A 20,554-nucleotide genomic window follows, 5' to 3' on the forward strand; every position below is an offset into this window, starting at 1 on the left:
GTGTGGTGGTGTGGACTGTAGTCCCAGCTACTTCAGCCTGAGGTGGGAGGATCATTGAGTCCAGGAGTTCAAAGCTGTGGTAAGCTTTGATTGTGTGACTGCACTGTAGTCTGAGTGACAAAGTGAGACCCTGTCTCAAAAAAATTTTTTTTAAAGACCCAATAAACTAACAAGCACACATATATTTGGTGGCTGCAAGTGCTCTGGAGAATAACAATGAGGGGTAAAATGATTAGAGAGTGTGAGAGAACACTGGAAATGTAAGAGAGTCAAAGCCTTTCTGATGAGATGTCTTGAAGGCAGGAGCAGGTCACAAATATATCCGAGGAAATGCATTCTTGGAATAAGGAATAGCAAATGCAAAAGCAAATCGCTGTTTGCACTCCAGTAATTGGGGATCCGTAAATATTATAAGTGATCACTTTCTCAAGTTAAAAACAGATCATGAAAAGCATTCAGGTTTTGTTGTAGTTTATTTTAACTTGAATAATTTTGGACTTCCAGACTGTAATACTTTGTCAACTGTCTCATAAAAATGAGTATCATCAATTATGTCTTATGCTGAGACGAACATTTTTTTCTAAAATAAAAAATCAAAATTTAAACTCTTCCTATGCCTATGATAATTTTCCAAGAGAAATTAGTAAAAGGTACACCTGTAAGCAAAATATCTTACAAATACCACAAATCACTTTAGCAAATAAAACCTATCTTCTAAGATGATAGGTAACATCAGTTAGAAACCCAAAGAGGGCTTATTTCTGTCCTGAATTACCGGAAAAATGACACTTTTGTCTACTCTGTAGGGCAGTATTGTTTCTTACCTCGCATTATTGTTAGAAAAAAACAACAACACAGCACTCTTTATCTGGACATAAACTTTTTCATGGGACACTTGTTTTTCCCAGTCTCTTACTATTCCATACAACCCACAATTTTCTGAATCAGAAGGAATTTATGTCTTCATTTCACAAGCAGTATATTATAATCAGTCTTTCTGGTCTTTAGTAGATTCATGTCATGGCTATTTTTATATTGGAGGCATTCTTTACAAAGTCTTTTGATTTTATCTTCTAATTTAGACTCTCATCTTTGTCTCAAGATAATTTGCTTTCGATTTTTTTTTTTCAAATAGTTAGCTAATTTTCACTGTTCACTTATAAAATTACTATTAGATAGATCTTGGCTTTTCTACATCTGAACCCTGTGTTGCTTTCCTCTCACATTTCTAAGTCTTTGTCTTTTTTGCCTTGTATTATGGATTTGCTCACCTCTTTTTCTAGAATACTAGTTTGTTCTGCACTTTCAATGGTTTGGCAATGGTTTATTAGTCCCCATCAAAACTCATATTGAAATTTGATCCCAGATGTGGTGGTATTGGGAGGTGAGACCTAATGGGAGGTGTTTGGATCATAGAAATGGATCCCTCATGAAGGGCTTAGTGGCATTGTTGTGGTACTGAGTTCTTGCTCTGGCAAGACTGGATTAGTTCTCATGGGAATGAGTGAGTTCCCTTGACTTGGGTTGTTATAAAGCCAGGCTACCCCTTGATCTGCTTCCCCTTTGACCTTCTCTGCCATGTTGTGATGCAGCCTGAAAGCCCCCACCAGAAGCCAGGGCCATGATCTTGAACTTCCCAACCTGCATCTTTTCTTTATAAATTACCCAGCCTCGGGTATTTGACTATAGCAATGCTAAATGAACTGAGACACCACCATATTTTGATATTTGTTTTAATTTCAAAGAACCCTTTTTTGTGTGTAATATGATTGCTCCTTTGTTATAGTACTCTTATTTTGGTTTGGTTCAACAACTTCTTAAATCTCTCTGAGGCTATTAATTAGATTATTGAAAATTGTTTCCATTGCTATACATTTTATTCTATTCCATTTCCTTTGAGAATAGAATGTTCCCTTTGTTAATTTCCTTTATACTTTTGGTCTGTATCAAATGTTTTGTGATCTTTGGTCATCTGTTTATATTTATAAAGGACCAGAGTAACTGAAAAATCTGTCATAGGGATTTCTGCCCCCCTCCCCATGCGTTTGTTGGGCATATTTACTCAACAGGATTATTTCACTGAATGAAAGGATGGACTGCAGATTCTGAAAGTGGTTGGGACATATTGACAAGTGAGAGTGCATCTGTAACAGATAAGTAGAAACCAGGCAGGTTAGTAGAACCCCCCATAATTATCAAAATAAGTAGAAAATTATCGTGGAAAAGGAGTGTAATTCTTTCCTGGGATGAGCAGCCTTTCCTTTTTTTTTCCCTTCCATGCCCACTGGAAAGATCCAGATATATTCATTTTAGGTCTGCTTTTATATTTGGTTCAACATATAAACTCTGAACCTGTATAGGAAGAGCTTTCTCTACTTAAATATCTTGGGGTCAAATGTCTCTACTGCTTGCCATTCTACACATTCTGGTAAGTTAAATAGTGGAGCTGGTTCTGCTGTGTTGAAATAAATATTTTCCTTGATCTGATAATTTGTCCTCCACCCATTTCCATTTTTTGAATATTAGAATTTCTCTTTCTTTTTCATATATCTAACGTAACTTTCTTGTTCTTTCTTAAAATTTTTTTTTATTTCCATAGGTTTTTGGGGAACAGGTGGTATTTGGTTACTTAAGTTCTTTAGTGGTGATTTGTGAGATTTTGGTGCTCCCATCACCTGAGCAGTAATCACTGAACCCGATTTGTAGTCTTTTATCCCTGATCCCCTTTTGACCCTTTCCCCCTGAGTCCCCAAAGTCTATTGTGTCATTCTTTTTTTTTTTTTTTTTTTGAGACGGAGTCTCGCACTGTCGCTCAGGCTGGAGTGCAGTGGTGCCATCTCGGCTCACAGCAAGCTCTGCCTCCCGGGTTCACATCATTCTCCTGCCTCAGCCTCCGGAGTAGCTGGGACTACAGGCACCCACCACGCCTGGCTAATTTTTTTTTTTTTGTATTTTTAGTAGAGACGGGATTTCACTGTGTTAGCCAGGATGGTCTCGGTCTCCTGACATTATGATCTGCCTGCCTTGGCCCCCCAGGCATGCGCCACCGCGCCCAGCCTATTGTGTCATTCTTATACCTTTGCATACTCATAGCTCAGTTCCCACTTATGAGTGACAACATACATGTTTGGCTTTCCATTCCTGAGTTATTTCACTTAGAATAATAGTCTCTAATCCCATCCAGGTTGTTGCGAATGCCATTAGTTCATTCCTTTATAAGGCTGAATATTCCTTCATATATAAATACCACAATTTCTTTATCCACTTGTTGATTGATGGGCTTTTGGGTTGGCTCCACATATTTGCAATTGTGAATTGTGCTCCTCTAAACATGCATGTGCAATGACTTCTTTTCCTCTGTGTAGATCCCCAGTGTTGGAGTTGCTGGAACAAATGGTAGTTCTACTTTTATTCTTTAAGGAATCTCCACACTGCTTTCCACAGTGATTGTACTAGGTTACATTCCCACTAGCAGTGTGGAAGTGTTCCCGTTTACTACACCCACACGGACATCTATTATTTTTTTATTTTTTGATTATGGCCATTCTTGCAGGAGTAAGGTGGTATCACATAGTGGTTTTGATTTGCATTTCCCTCATCATTAGTGATATCGAACATTTTTTCATATGTTTGATGGCCCGTGTATATCTTCTTTTGATAATTGTCTATTCATGTCCTTAGCCCACTTTTTGATGAGATTGTTTGTTTTTTTCTTGCTAATTTTTTTGAGGTTGTTGTAGATTCTGGATATTAGTCCTTTGTCTGATGTATAGATTTTTAAGATTTTCTTCTACTCTGTGGGTTGTCTGTTTACTCTGCTGACTGTTCCTTTTGCCATGCAAAATCTCTTTAGTTTAATTAAGTTCCACCTATTTATCTTTGTTTTTTTCATGCATTTGCTTTTGGGTTCTTGGTCATGAAATCCTTGCCTAAGTCAATGTCTAGGAGGATTTTTCCAATGTTATCTTCTGGAATTTTTATAGTTTCACGTCTTAGATTTAAGTTCTTGATTCATCTTGAGTTGATTTTTGTATAATGTGAGGGATGAGGGTACAGTTTTATTTTCCTGCTTGTGACTTGCCAATTATCCCAGCATCATTTGTTGAAAAGGGTGTCCTTTCCCCACTTCATGTTTTTGTTTGCTTTGTTGAAGATCAGCTGACTATAAGTATTTGGGTTTATTTCTGAGTTCTCTATTCTGTTTGATTGGTCTATGTGCCTATTTTTATATCAATATTATGCTGTTTTGGTGACTATGGCCTTATAGTATAGTTTGAAATCAGGTAGTGTGGTGCTGCAGGTTTGTTCTTTTTACTTAGTCTTGCTTTGTCTATGTGGGCTCTTTTTTGGTTCCGTAGGAATTTTAGGATTGTTTTTTCTAGTTCTATGAAGAATGATGGTGGTATTTTGATAGGGATTGCATTGAATTTGTAGATTGCTTTTGGCAGTATGGTCATTTTCACAATATTGATTATACCCATCCATGAGCATGGGATGTGTTTCTTTTTGTTTGTGGCATCTATGATTTCTTTCAGCAGTGTTTTGTAGTTTTCCTTGTAGAGGTCTTTCACCTCCTTAGTTAGATATATTTCTAAGTATTTTAGTTTTTTTTGCAGTTATTGTAAAAGGGGTTGAGTTCTTGATTTGATTCTTAGCTTGGTTTCTGTTGGTTTCTAGGAGAGCTACTGATTTGTGTACATTAATTTTGTATCCAGAAACTTTGCTGAATTCTTTTAACAGCTCTAGGAGCTTTTTGGAGGATTCTTTAGGTTTTCTAGGCATGCAACCATATAATCAGAAAACAGTGACATTGACTTCCTCTTTACCAATTTGGATGTTATTTCTTTCTCTTGTCTGATTGCTCTGGCTAAGACTTCCAGTACTATGTTGAAGAGAAATGGTGAGAGTGGGCATCCTTGTCTTGTTCCAGTTCTCAGAGGGAATGCTTTCAACTTTTCCCCATTCAGTATTATGTTGGCTGTGGGTTTGTCATAGATAGCTTTTATTGCATTGAGGTATGTCCTTTATATGCTGATTTTGCTGAGAGTTTTAATCATAAAGGGACAATGGATTTCATCAAATGCTTTCTCTGCATCTATTGAGATGATCATGTGATTTTTGTTTTTAATTCTGTTTGTGTGGTGTATCACATTTATTGACTTGCATATGTTAAACCGTCCCTGCATCCCTCCTATGAGACCCACTTGATCATGGTGGATTGTCTTTTTGGTATGTTGTTGGGTTCAGTTAACTAGTATTTTGTTAAGGATTTTTGCATCTATGCTCATCAGTAATATTGGTCTGTAGTTTGTTTTTTTTGATTATGTCCTTTCATGGTTTTGGGATTAAGGTGATACTGGCTTCATAGAATGATTTAGGGAGGATTCTCTCTTTCTCTATCTTGTGGAATAGTGTCAGTAGGTTTGGTACCACTTCTTCTTTGAATGTCTTATAGAATTTAGCTATGAATCTGTCTGGTCCTGGACTTTTTCATTGGTAATTTTTTTTGTTACCATTTCAATCTCTCTGTTTGTTATTGGTCTGTTCAGGGTATCTCATTCTTCCTGATTTAAGCTAGGAAGGTGGTTATTTTTGCAGGAATTTATCCATCTCCTTTAGGTTTTATAGTTTATGCATGTAAAGGTGTTCATAGTAGCCTTGAAATGATCTTTTATATTTCAGTGGTGTCAGTTGTAGTATCTCCTGTTTTGTTTCTAATTGAGCTTGTCTGGATTTTCTGTATTCTTTTCTTGATAATCTTGCTAATGGTCTATCAATTTTACTTATCTTTTCAAAGAAGCAGGTTTTATTTCATTTATCTCTTGTATTTTTTTGTTTCCATTTTATTTAGCTCTGCTCTGATCTTGGTTATTTCCTTTATTCTACTGGGTTTGGGTTTGATTTGTTTTTATTTCTCTAGTTCCTTGCAGTGTGACCTTAGATCGTCTATTTATGCTTTTTCAGACTTTTGGATATAGGCATTTAGGGCTACGAACTTTCCTCTTAGCACTGCCTTTGCTGTATCCCAGAGGTTTTAATAGGTTTTGTTACTATTGCCATTCAGTTCAAAAATTTTTTAAATTTCCTTCTTGATTTCACGGTTGACCCAATGATCATTCAGGAGCAGGTTTAATTTCCATGTATTTGCATGGTTTTACAGGTTCCTTTTTGGAGTTGATTTCCAGTTTTATTCCACTGTGCTCTGAGACACTACTTGATATGATTTCAATTTTCTTAAATTTATTGAGACTTGTTTCATGGCCTATCATATGGTCTATATTGGAGAACATTCCATGTGCTGATTAATAGACTATATATTCTGTGGTTGTTGGGTAGAATATTCAGTAAATATCTTTTAAGTCCATTTGTTCCAAGGTATAGTTTATATCCACTGTTTCTTTGTTGACTTTCTTCTTGATGACCTGTCTAGTGCTGTCAGTGGAGTATTGAAGTCCCCCACTATTATTATTGTGTTGCTGTCTATCTAATTTCTTAGGTCTAGTAGTAATTGTTTTATAAATTTGGGAGCTCCAGTGTTAGGTGCATATATATTCAGGATTGTGATATTTTCCTGTTGTAGGAGGTCTTTTATTACTATATCATGTCCTTCTTTGTCTTTTTTAACCACTGTTGCTTTAAAGTTTGTTTTGTCTGATATAAGGATAGCTACTCCTGCTCACTTTTAGTGTCCACTTGCATGGAATATCTTTTTCCACCCCTCTACCTTAAGTTTATATGAGTCCTTGTGTGTTAGGTGAGTCCTGAAGGCAGCAGATAGTTGGTTGGTAAAATCTTATCCATTCTGCAATTCTGTATCTTTTAAGTGGAGCATTTAGGCCATTTACATTCAATGTTAGTACAGAGATGTAAGGTACTAGTCCATACATTGTGTTATTTGTTGCCTGTATATCTTTTTTTTTTTCAATGTCTTTTTCTTTTATAGGTCCTGTGAGATTTATGCTTTAAAGTCTGTTTTGATATGTTTCCAGGATTTGTTTCAAGATTTAGAGCTCTTGGCCAGGTGTGGTGGCTCATGCCTGTAATCCCAGCACTCTGGGAGGCCAAGGCGGGTGGATCACTTGAGGTCAGGAGTCTGAGACCAGCCTGGCTGACATGGCAAAACTCTGTCTCTACTAATAAACAAAAATTAGCTGGGCGCAGTGGCGGGCACCTGTAATCCCAGTTACTCACGGGACTGAGACAGGAGAATCGCTTGAATCCGGGAGGCCAAGGCTGCAGTGAGCCAAGGTTGGCACTCCAGCCTGGGCAACAAAGCGAGACTACATCTCAAAAAAAAAAAAAAAAAAGAAAGAAAAAAAAAGATTTGAGCTCCTTTTAACAGTTCTTGTAGTTCTGGCTTGGTAGTGGTGAATTCTCTCAGCATTTGTTTGTCTGAAAAAGACTATCTTTCCTTCATTTATGAAGCTTAGTTTCTCTGGATACAAAATTCTTGACTTACAATTGTTTTGTTTAAGAGGGCTGAAGATAGGACCCCAATCCCTTATAGCTTGTAAGATTTCTGCTGAGAAATCTGCTGTTAATCTGTAGGTTTTCCTTTACAGGTTACCTGATGCTTTTGTCTCATAGCTCTTAAGATTCTTTCCTGCATCAAAAAGGAAGTGTTTAAGTAGATTTTTGTCAACTATCAAATGCCATTTTAGTCTGAGCATTAATCTAAAACTCCAACATGCAGCATTAAAATTCCATTAACACTGAACAGAATATTAACGTGTCTGGCATTGCCTTTTTTTTTTTAATTATACTTTAAGTTTTAGGGTACATGTGCACAACGTGCAGGCTAGTTACATACGTATACATGCGCCATGTTGGTGTGCTGCACCCATTAACTCGTCATTTAACATTAGGTATATCTCCTAATGCTATCCCTCCCCTCTCTCCCCACCCCACAACAGGCCCCGGTGTGTGATGTTCCCCTTCCTGTGTTCTCATTGTTCAGTTCCCACCTATGAGTGAGAACACGCAGTGTTTGGTTTTTTGTCCTTGGGATAGTTTGCTGAGAATGATGGTTTCCAGCTTCATCCATGTCCCTACAAAGGACATGAACTCATCATTTTTTATGGCTGCATAGTATTCTATGGTGTATATGTGCCACATTTTCTTAATCCAGTCTATTGTTGTTGGACATTTGGCTTGGTTCCAAGTCTTTGCTATTGTGAATAGTGCCACAATAAACATACATGTGCATGTGTCTTTATAGCAGCATGATTTATAATCCTTTGGGTATATACCCAGTAATGGGATTGCTGGGTCAAATGGTATTTCTAGTTCTAGATCCCTGAGGAATTGCCACACTGACTTCCACAATGGTTGAACTAGTTTACAGTCCCACCAACAGTGTAAAAGTGTTCCTATTTCTCCACATCCTCTCCAGCATGAATCCTGACTCCAGACTGTAGTCTCTGTTGTTTACCTCTACCATAGAATTCTTTACAGAGCCTTTTTTTTTTTTTTTTTGGAAATCAACAGAATTATGTACAAAGAAACTCTGTGGAATTGCTAATATTTAAATAGATTCAGGCATGCAACAGGCCATGTCATGTCTGCTGAAATATTGCAATGAAAAACTACTATTACATAATTAATCATGCTACGTATGGGCTTATGTCAAGATCTAATATGACTGACAATCCCAACAAATAGCATCAACATTACAAAAGGGTTCTACCATCATACTGCCCATTTTAAATGTGTTTTATGTAGTTTTTGTATGGCTTTTGCATTGGCTTTTTATAATAAATGATGTCATAAACAGAAAAAAAAAAGATTCTTTCCTTCATCGTAACTTTAGATAACCTGATGACAATGTGCCTACGTGATAGTCTTTTTATGATGAATTTCCCGGTTGTTCCTTGAGCTTGTTATGTTTGGATGTTCAGGTCTCTAGCAAGGCTGGGGAAGTTTTCCTCAATTATTCCCCCAAATATGTTTTTTTAAACTTTTAGATTTCTCTTTGTCCTCAGGAATACTGATTATTTTTAGGTTTGGTCATTTAACATAGTCTCAAACTTCTTGGAGACTTTGTTCATTTTTTCTTTGTCTTTGTTGAATTGGGTTAATTTGAAAACCTTGTCTTAGAGCTACGAAGTTATTTCTTCCGCTTGTTTGATTCTATTGCTGAGACTTTCCAGAGCATTTTGCATTTACATAAGTGCATCCATTATTTCCTGAAGTTTCAATAGCTTTTTTAAAATTATTATTATACTTTAAGTTCTAGGGTACATGTGCACAACGTGCAGGTTTGGTACATAGGTATACATGTGCCATGTTGGTTTGCCACACCCATCAATACATTAGGTATTTCTCTTAATGCTATCCCTCCCCCATATCCTCCACCTCTGACAGGCCGCGGTGTGTGATGTTCCCCACTCTTTGTCCAAGTGATCTAATTGTTCAATTCCCACCTATGAGTAAGAACATGTGGTGTTTGGTTTTATGTCCTTGTGATAGTTTGCTGAGAATGATGGTTTCCGGCTTCATCCATGTCCCTGCAAAGGACATGAACTCATCCTTTTTTATGGCTGCATAGTATTCCATGGTGTATATGTGCCACATTTTCTTTATCCAGTCTATCATCGCTGGACATTTGGGTTGGTTCTAAGTCTTTGCTATTGTGAATAGTGCCACAATAAACATATGTGTGCATGTGTCTTTACAGTAGCATGATTTATAATCCTTTGGGTATATACCCAGTAATGGGATGGCTGGGTCAAATGGTAATTCTGGTTCTAGATCCTTGAGGAATTGCCACACTGTCTTCCACAATGGTTGAACTAATTTACACTTCCACCAACAGTGTAAAAGCATTCCTGTTTGTCCACATCCTCTCCAGCATCTGTTGTTTCCTGATTTTTTAATGGTTGCCATTCTAACTGGCATGAGATGGTATCTCATTGTAGTTTTGATTTACATTTCTCTGATGACCAGTGATGATGAGAACTTTTTCATGTGTCTGTTGGCTGCATAGATGTCTTCTTTTGCGAAGTGTCTGTTCATATCCTTTGCCCACTTTTTGATGGGATTGTTTTTTTCTTGTAAATTTGTTTGAGTTCTTTGTAGATTCTGGATATTAGCCCTTTGTCAGATGGATAGATTGCAAAAATGTTCTGCCATTCTGTAGGTTGCCTGTTCACTCTGATGGTAGTTTATTTTGCCGTGAAAAAGCTCTTTAGTTTAATTAGATCCCATTTGTCTATTTTGGCTTTTGTTGCCATTGCTTTTGGTGTTTTAGTCATGAAGTCTTTGCCCATGGCTATGGCTTGAATGGTATTGCCTAGGTTTTCTTTTAGGGTTTTTATGGTTTTAGGTCTAACATTTAACCTTTAATCCATCTCGAATTAATTTTTGTTTAAGGTATAAGGAAGGGATCCAGTTTCAGCTTTCTACATATGGCTAGCCAGTTTTCCCAGCACCATTTATTAAATAGGGAATCCTTTCCCCATTGCTTGTTTTTGTCAGGTTTGTCAAAGATCAGACGGTTATAGATGTGTGGTGTTATTTCTGAGGTCTCTGTTCTGTTCCTTTGGTCTATATATCTGTTTTGGTAACAGTACCATGCTGTTTTGGTTACTGTAGCCTTGTAGTATAGTTTGAAGTCAGGTAGCGTGATGCCTCCAGCTTTGTTCTTTTTGCTTAGGATTGTCTTGGCAATGTGGGCTCTTTTTTGGTTCCATATGAACTTTAAAGTAGCTTATTCCAATTCGGTGAAGAAAGTCATTAGTAGCTTGATGGGAATGGCATTGAATCTATAAATTACTTTGGGCAGTATGGCCATTTTCATGGTATTGATTCTTCCTATGCATGAGCATGGAATATTCTTCCATTTGTTTGTGTCCTCTTTTATTTCATTGAGCAGTGGTTTGTAGTTCTCCTTGAAGAGGTCCTTCACATCCCTTGTAAGTTGGATTCCTAGGTATTTTATTCTCTTTGTAGCAATTGTGAATGGGAGTTCACTCATGATTTGGCTCTCTGTTTGTCTGTTAGTAGTGTATAGGAATGCTTGTGATTTTTGCACATTGATTTTGTGTCCTGAGACCTTGCTGAAGTTGCTTATCAGCTTAAGGAGATTTTGGGCTGAGATGATGGGGTTTTCTAAATATACAATCATGTCATCTACAAACAGGGACAATTTGACTTCCTCATTTCCTAATTGAATACCCTTTATTTCTTTCTCTTGCCTGGTTGCCCTGGCCAGAACTTCCAACACTATGTTGAATAGGAGTGGTGAGAGAGGGCATCCTTGTCTTGTGCTGGTTTTCAACGGGAATGCTTCCAGCTTTTGCCCATTCAGTATGATATTGGCTGTGGGTTTGTCATAAATAGCTCTTATTATTTTGAGATATGTTCCCTCAATACCTAATTTATTGAAAGTTTTTAGCATGAAGGGCTGTTGAATTTTGTCGAAGGCCTTTTCTGCATATATTGAGATAATCATGTGGTTTTTGTCACTGGTTCTGTTTATGTGATGGTTACATTTATTGATTTGTGTATGTTGAACAAGCCTGGCATCCCAGGGCTGAAGCCAACTTGATCGTGATGGATAAGCTTTTTGATGTGCTGCTGGATTCGGTTTGCCAGTATTTTATTGAGGATTTTCGCATCAATTTTCATCAGGGATATTGGTTTCTAAAATTCTCTTTTTTGTGTGTGTGTCTCTGCCAGGCTTTGGTATCAGGATGATATTGGCCTCATAAAGTTAGAGAGGATTCCCTCTTTTTCTGTTGATTGGAATAGTTTCAGAAGGAATGGTACCAGCTCCTCTTAGTACCTTTGGTAGAATTCGGCTGTGAATCTGTCTGGTCCTGGACTTTTTTTTGGTTGGTAGGCTATTAATTATTGCCTCAATTTCAGAGCCTGTTATTGGTCTATTCAGAGATTCAACTTCTTCCTGGTTTAGTCTTGGGAGGGTGTATGTGTCCAGGAATTTATCCATTTCTTTTAGATTTTTTAGTTTATTTGCGTAGAGGTGTTTATGGTATTCACTGATGGTAGTTTGTATTTTGTGGGACCAGTGGTGATATCCCGTTTATCATTTTTTTATTGCATCTATCTGATTCTTCTCTCTTTTCTTCTTTATTAGTCTTGCTAGTAGTCTATCAATTTTGTTGATCTTTTAAAAAAACCAACTCCTGGATTCATTGATTTTTTGAAGGATTTTTTTGTGTGTCTCTATCTCTTTCAGTTCTGCTCTGATCTTAGTTATTTCTGGCCTTCTGCTAGCTTTTGAATGTGTTTGCCTTTGCTTCTCTAGTTCTTTTAATTGTGATGTTAGGGTGATGATTTTAGATCTTTCCTGCTTTCTGTTGTGGGCATTTAGTGCTATAAATTTCCCTCTACACACTGCTTTAAATGTGTCCCAGAGATTCTGATACATTTTGTCTTTATTCTCATTGGTTTAAAAGAACATGTTTATTTCTGCCTTCATTTTGTTATTTACCCAGTAGTCATTTAGGAGAAAGTTGTTCAGTTTCCATGTAGTAGTGCGGTTTGGAGTGAGTTTCTTAATCCTGAGTTCTAATTTGATTGCACTGTGGTCTGAGAGACAGTTTGTTGTGATTTCTGTTCTTTTACATTTGCTGAGCAATGCTTTACTTCCAATTATGTGGTCAATTTTAGAAAAAGTGCGATGTGGTGCTGAGAAGAATGTATATTCTGTTGATTTCAGGTGGAGAGTTCTGTAGATGTCTATTAGGTCTGCTTGTTGCAGAGCTGAGTTCAGGTCCTGGATATCCTTGTTAACCTTCTGTCATGTTGATCTGTCTAATATTGACAGTGGGGTGTTAAAGTCTCCCATTATTATTCTGTGGGAGTCTAAGTCTCTTTGTAGGTCTCTAAGGACTTGCTTTATGAATCTGGGTGCTCCTGTATTGGATGCATATATATTTAGGATAGTTAGCTCTTCTTGTGGAATTGATCCCTTTACCATTATGTAATGGCGTTGTCTCTTTTGATCTTTGTTGGTTTAAAGTCTGTTTTATCAGAGACTAGGATTGCAACTCCTGCCTTTTTTTTGTTTTCCATTTGCTTGGTAGATCCTCCTCCATCCCTTTATTTTGAGCTTATGTGTGTCTTTGCACATGAGATGGGTTTCCTGAATACCCATCAGGAATATAGTACATTTTGGTTGCTTAATGTACTATTTTTGTATTGGCCTCCTACCAGGAGGTGGCACTTTGAAGAGAGCATCAGCTGTAGTAGCACAGGGGTATCAGGCAGTGGGCAGGGCCCTAGAATTCCCAAGAGTACATGCCCTTTGTCTTCGGCTGCCAGGGTGGATAGGGAAGGACCATCAGGTGGGGGCAGGGCTAGGCATGTGTGAGTTCAGACTCTCCTTGGGTGGGTCTTGGTGGCAGCTGCTGTGGTGGATGGGGGTGTTGTTCCCAGGCCAATGGTGTTATATTCCCAGGAGGATTAGGGTTGCCTCTGCTGTGTCATGCAGGTTGTCAGGGGAGTGAGGGAAAGCTGGCAGTCATAGGCCTCACCCAGCTCTCATACAACCCAAAAGGCTAGTCTCACTCCTGTCTTGCCCTCTCAAATAGCACCGAGTCTGTTTCCAAGCAGTGGGCAAGCAGGACTGAGAACTTGCCCCAGACTACCAGCCTCCTAGCTGTGAAAGCAAACTGGACTTTCTTGCCTCCCTGCCTGTGGAGTCTGCATACCAGATTCACACCCTCCCCTGAGGTCTGGACAGGAAACTTCACGTTCTGTTGGAATTGTCACAAAGTTCAGCTGGAGGTTTCCTTTTCCCTGTGGTCTTTTCCAAATACCTCTGGCAGCCCTCCCCAAGGACCCCTCTAAGACAAGGCAGAAATAGCTTCCCAGGGGACTCAGAGAGTCCACAGGGCTTTTCCTGCTGCTTCCTCTATCCCTGTATTTCACTCAGCTCTGAATTGACCCAGCTCAAGGTAAGGTCAGAATATTCTCCTGTGATCTAGACCTTCAGGTTCCCCATTTCCCACTTCCATAGCTTGGACTGTGTTTGGGGTGTCTCCTGGGTCCTCCAGGAGCATTCTGCTTCCTTCAGATGGTCTGTGGGTGCTCTCAGCTTTCCTGGTTAATTTCTGCAGTAGTTCTGGAGTGAAAGTTCACGATGTGAGTCTCCATACACTGCTCTGTCTGTCCACGTGAGAGCTGCAGTCTAGTCCTGCCTCTTGTCTGCCATGATCTCCTAGAATAACTTTCTACTGTGGTTTTTGTTTGTTTTCGTCTTTCTACTTTTAAAAAATTTCTGAGATATACTTTTAGTTGTTTTCAGTCTTTGAGTCATGTTACCCCTTTTCATTTTCAGCTTTATAGTGTATTTTTTCTAATCATAGGTGCTGAAAATGACACAGTAAATAAATACACATGTTCAGCTCACCATCTTGAGCCATTAGTTCTAGTAAATTCATGTTATATTTACTCAGGATAATACCTAATACTCTATTCAACAATTCCATTATCATCAAGAATAGCACATTAGGATCTATTTTTTTGATAATACATGCTTTAGGCCTGGCGCGGTGGCTTACGCCTGTAATCCCAGCACTTTGGGAGGCCAAGGCAGGTGGATCACAAGATCAGGAGATCAAGACCATCCTGGCTAACACGGTGAAACCCCGTCTCTACTAAAAATACAAAAAAGTTAGCTGGGTATGGTGGCATGAGCCTGTAGTCCCAGCTACTTGGGAGGCTGAGACAGGAGAATTGCTTGAACCTGGCAGGTGGAGGTTGCAGTGAGCTGAGATTGTGCCACTCCACTCCAGCCTAGGCAATGAAGTGAGACTCCATCTAAAAAATAATAATAATAATACATGCTTTAGTACACAAAGCACTTGACCCCCTTTTTTCTCTTTATTCTGGAAGTCTTACATATACAGTTTTCTTTTCTTCCTCATTTTCCAGCTAAAGAGTCAAAGTTTTCTTTCTTCCATCTTAAGTTAGTGAATTTAAACTGGGTATTTTCAGAAAGCAATGGTCATGTATACCAAGATGCTTTTAAGAGAACTGACTTTGGTTATAAAGAGATTTAATGCAAGCCTCCAGTTTAACTTGGAGGACTGAGTCACCCCTGTAATAACATGTTTGTCTGAACCACGCACAGGACATCCTTTGCCATTCAACCTCTGATTTGCACAAGGTGACTAAAGGACCAGCAGCAAACAAAAGCAAAGGTAAAATAGACTTTTTTTTCCTGTTTGTAAAAATTTTAAAAATTGTTTTTAGAAATTTGAGGAGTTAGAAAAAAGCCAATATTAATTTCTTGGAATACTCAATTTCTTTTGCAGCCTAACTTAACTTTACTTAATTTTCAAATGCAATACCTTTTGAAATATGAGTTTGTTTTTTATGAATCAAGCAGCCTAAAATACACATTTGTCACTGATAGTTACGAGCTAAATTTCAGTTAACTTTTTATTTATTATAAATCTACATTTGAAAATAATTCCCACTTTGACTACTGAAGGCTTTCTTCATTTTTCTTGTGCGCATAGTTTCTGTGATTGCATTACTAACCTTAACTTGTGATAGCATCAAAATGTATTCCATGAAGCAGGTTAGTAAATTAACTACAAACAAGCCATAGGAACACATGACTTTATGAGACAGCCACAAGTTTAATATTTTTTTGAATCAATAGATGTGAAGCATTCCTCAAGCTAACTTTATAAACATAAATGTTTTCCATTAGAGTATAAGTGCGTATTTTGACAAAGATTTTACTTTTGCACCATCTTTAATGAAGCATGTTTTTCATACCTAATTTTATAGTTATACTTACCATGATGGTCAATACAAGAGGACTGTTTGTTGGAATAGGTATTGCAGATTTTAGGAAGCATGCAACATTTAAAAGAGCTCAGAAAGTGGATAATTTTTGGTTGTAAAACTGGGTTGTACATTTTCTTTCCAAATATTGTTAAAGTGACTGAATATTTAGAGATAACAATCATCTGGCATTTCAAAAAAGAAAAATCTTAGTAATTGGGGGGAGGATAAATAAACATATACATATATGTACATATGGATAGATTTAGATTTTCCAGAAAAGAAGGAACAAGTACCAAAACAGTATAAGGAAGGTAAATCTTAAATCATTCAACCTATTAAAGAGAAATCTTAAAGTTGAGAAATTTAATAATGATGGGGAAAATGCTGTTTACTTTAGTGACTGTGTATGTGACTGTATGTATGTATATAAAGTGAAAATTTGAAAAATTATGAGCTAATAAAACTTGTTATCTCTAGATCCTGGAGTACCTGAATAACTAATGTACAGTCTCCCTCTCTCTCTCTCTCTCTCTCTTTCTCTTTCTGTCTCTCTCTTTGAGACAGGGTCTCTCTGTCACCCAAGCTGGAGTGCAGTGGTGTGATCTTGGCTCACTGCAACTTCTGCCTCCTGAGTTCAAGCGATTCTCCTGCCTCAGCCTCCTAAGTAGCTGGGATTACAGGCACCCACCACCACGCCTGGCTAATTTTTGTATTTTTTCGTACAGACAGGGTTTCATCATGTTGGCCAGGCTGGTCTTGAACTCCTGGCCTCAAGTGATTGGCCCATTTTGGCCTCCCAAAGTGCTAGGATTACAGGTGTGAGCCACTGCAACTGGCCCAGGCTTTCTTTTTTAAAACAATATACATAAACAAAACAAAAGAGAAACCTTTTAAGACAAAACTTTTGTTCATAGACATGCTGACTTGAATCATCTTCATAATACTTGGTTCTCCGCAAGGTATGCTGGAGCGTGCCTGTAGTCCCAGCTACTCAGGAGGCTGAGGCAGGAGAATTGCTTGAATACAGGAGGCGGAGATTGCAGTGGACCGAGATCGCATCACTGCATTCCAGCCTGGGAGACGGAGCCAGACTCTATCACAAATAACAAAAAACTTGATTCTCTATTTCACCTGTTTATACAAAACTTTCCTTTCTATATTTCTCATATATTTTATCTTACATAGTAGCATGCAACCCTCTTACATACCAATCAGGTAGAATTAGAGTGACACTGGATTTACCTGTTTGTTTCAAAGCTTTGGGAATTCTTCCAACAAATGTGACACATGTTAGAATCATTGTTACTTGAGATACTTGTTGTACTGATAAATGCAATACAATTGTAGCAATAGCTAAGAAAGCTTAGTCACACGATTTATTTCAGGCTTGCTTGTAAATTAGAATTCAGTTTGATGATGGAAAGAAGAGCTCTTGTTGAAATATGAATACTTAGATTTTTGTTGTTGTTGAGACAGGGTCTCACTCTGTCACTCAGGATGGAGTGCAGTGGCATGATCACTGCTCACTGCAGCCTTGAACTCCTGGGCTCAGATGATCCTCCCACTTCAGCCTCCTGAGTATCTGGAACCACAGGAACGCACCACCAGCTGGCTAATTTTTTGTATTTTTTGTAAAGACAGGTTTTCGCCATGTTGCTCAAGCTGGTCTCTAACTCCTGGGCTCAAGCGGTCCTCGGCCTCGGCCTCCTAAATTACTGGGATTACAGTCGTGAGCCATCCCGCGACTCTACTTATAATAGAATTACAGATACTGTGAATTTCTAACAAGAACAACCTGTAGTTGTCTTGTTCACAGACCGAAGTCTCTTTACCTAAGTACTAAGCATGGGCCTAATGTTCATAATAGGCCCAAATGCATGAATCCTGTGCTCTGTCTTATCATGAATATGTGAAAAATCTAAATCTCGTTCTTCAAGGAGCAATATTTCTTTGATACACTATATCGGGTCGTTCAAGAACTGGCTACAATCCTAGGCTGGAGTTCCTCTGCCTTTGTCAAGAGAATTCCAGAACGACCTTATTGCATCCTTAGTCTAACCCAAAATCTATGATTGGAACATTTCCAAATTTCCTTATTGTGTTAGGAAATTCTCTCAAGATTACATCTGGAAATTAAAATCTATTGTGAAACATTTTGAAGTTATAAGGTTTGTGTAATTAGACTGCATGCAATTAGCAGTCTTGGACAAATAAACTTATTTTTAAAGAATTAAAAATATTTGTATGAAAAAGTATTTCTTCACATTTATGGTTAATATGTGTTGCTATGAATTAATGTAGGAACTCAATTTACTTTACTAAGATCCAAGTGCAACACAGTTCTCATACCATGTGAATGGGAAACCAAAGTAGACAACAAATTATCTAATGATCTTTTAAAAAATACATGCAAATTAATGATTAGTTAAATACTACATTTGTTGTTTCAACAAAGTTTTTTTAAATTATACTTCAAGTTCCGGGATACATCTGCAGAATGTATGGGTTTGTTACGTAGGTATACATGTGTCATGGTGGTTTGCTGCACCAATCAACCCATCATCTACATTAGGTATTTCTCCCAGTGCTGTCCCTCCCCTAGCCCTCTGCCCCCTGACAGCCCCTGTGTGTGATGTTCCCCTCCCTGTGTCCATGTGTTCTCATTGTTCGACTCCTACTTACGAGTGAGAACATATGGTGTTTGGTTTTCTCTTCCTGTGTTAGTCTGCTGAGAATGATTGTTTCTAGCTTCATTCATGTCCCTGCAAAAGACATGAACTCATTCTTTTTATGGCTGCATAGTAATCCATGGTGTATATGTGCCACATTTTCTTTATCCAGTCTATCATTGATGGGCATTTGGATTGGTTCCAAGTCTCTGCTGTTGTGAATAGTGCTGCAATAAACACGTGTGGATGTGTTTTTATAGTAGAATGATTTATAATCCTTTGGGTATACACCCAGTAATGGGATTGCTGGGTCAAGTGGTATTTCTGGTTCTAGATCCTTGAGGAATCACCACACTGTCTTCCACAATGATTGAACTAATTTACATTCCCACCAACAGTGTAAAAGCGTTCCTACTTATCCACATTCTCTGAAGCATCTGTTGTTTCCTGACTTTTTAATGATTGCCATCCTAACTGGTGTGAGATGGTATCTCATTGTAGTTTTGATTTGCATTTCTCTAATGACCAGTGATGATGAGCTTTTTTTCATGTTTGTTGGCCTCATAAATGTCACCCTTTGAGAAGTTTCTGATTATATCCTTTGCCCACTTTTTGATGGGGTTGTTTGTTTTTATCTTGTAAATTTGTTAAGTTCCTTGTAGATTGTGGATATTAACCTTTTGTCAGATGGGTAGATTGCAAAAATTTTCTGCCATTCTGTAGATTGCCTGTTCACTCTGACGATAGTTTCTTTTGCTGTGCAGAAGCTCTTTAGTTTAATTAGATCCCATTTGTCAATTTTAGCTTTTGTTGCCATTGCTTTTGGTGTTTTAGCCATGAAGTCTTTTTCCATGCCTATGTCCTGAATGGTGTTGCCTAGGTGTTCTTCTAGGCTTTTTATGGTTTTAGGTCTTAGTTTTAAGTCTTTAATCCATCTTAAGTTATTTTTTGTATAAGGTGTAAGGAAGGGGTCTAGTTTCAGTTTCCTGCATATGGCTAGCCAGTTTTCCCAGCACCATCTATTAAATAGGGAATCCTTTTCCCATTGCTTGTTTTTGTCAGGTTTGTCAAAAATCAGATGGTTGTACATGTGGTGTTATTTCTGAGGCCTCTGTTCTGTTCCGTTGGTCTATATATTTGTTTTGGTACCAGTACCATGCTGTGTTGGTTACTGTAGCCTTGTAGTATAGTTTGAAGTCAGGTAGTGTGATGCCTCCAGCTTTGTTCTTTTTGCTTAGGATTGTCTTGGCTATACAGTCTCTTTTTTGGTTCCATATGAAATTTAAAGTAGTTTTTTCTACTTCTGTGAAGAAAGTCAATGGTAACTTGATGGGAATAGCATTGAATCTATAAATTACCTTGGGCAGTATGGCCATTTTCACAGTATTGATTCTTCTTATCCACAAGCATGGAATATTTTTCCATTTGTTTGTGTCTTCCCTTATTTCCTTGAGCAGTGGTTTGTAATTCTCCTTGAAGAGGTCCTTCACATCCCTTGTAAGTTGGATTGCTAGGTATTTTATTCTCTTTGAAGCAATTGCGAATGGGAGTTCATTCATGATTTGGCTCTCCATTGGTCTATTATTGGTGTATAGGAATGCTTGTGGTTTTTGCACATTGATTTTGTATCCTGAGACTTTGCTTAAGTTGCTTATCAGCTTAAGGAGATTTTGGGCTGAGATGATGGGGTTTTCTAAATATACAGTCATGTCACCTGCAAACAGAGACAATTTGACTTCCTCTTTTCCTATTTGAATGCTCTTTATTTCTTTCTCTTGCCTGACTGCCCTAGCCAGAACTTCCAATACCGTGTTGAATAGGAGTGGTAAGAGAGGGCGTCCTAGTCTTGTGCTGCTTTTCAAAGGCAATGCTTCCAGCTTTTGCCCATTCAGTATGATATTGGCTATGGGTTTGTCATAAATAGCTCTTATTATTTTGAGATACATTCCATTAATACCAGTTTATTGTTTTTAGCATGAAGGGGTGTTGAATTTTATTGAAGGCCTTTTCGGCATCTATTGAGATAATCATGTGGTTTTTGTCATTGGTTCTGTTGATGTGATGGATTACGTTTATTGATTTGCATATGTTGAACCAGTCTTGCATCTCAGGGATGA

At 38.0% G+C, this 20,554-nt stretch overlaps 1 protein-coding gene across 1 annotated transcript in view; it reads left to right on the forward strand.

Annotated features, from left to right (window-relative positions):
* Positions 1-15,151: 15,151 nt before the first annotated feature.
* The window catches only part of LOC100582240 (hyaluronidase-4), a 29,064-nt gene continuing 23,661 nt past the window's right edge, over positions 15,152-20,554 (forward strand). The window contains exon 1 of the mRNA XM_003261268.3: positions 15,152-15,170. The gene's annotated coding sequence lies outside the window, so the exon portion shown is untranslated. The remainder of the gene's footprint in view (positions 15,171-20,554) is intronic.

Source organism: Nomascus leucogenys, chromosome 13 (assembly GCF_006542625.1).
Source record: "Nomascus leucogenys isolate Asia chromosome 13, Asia_NLE_v1, whole genome shotgun sequence".
Lineage (NCBI taxonomy): Eukaryota > Metazoa > Chordata > Mammalia > Primates > Hylobatidae > Nomascus > Nomascus leucogenys.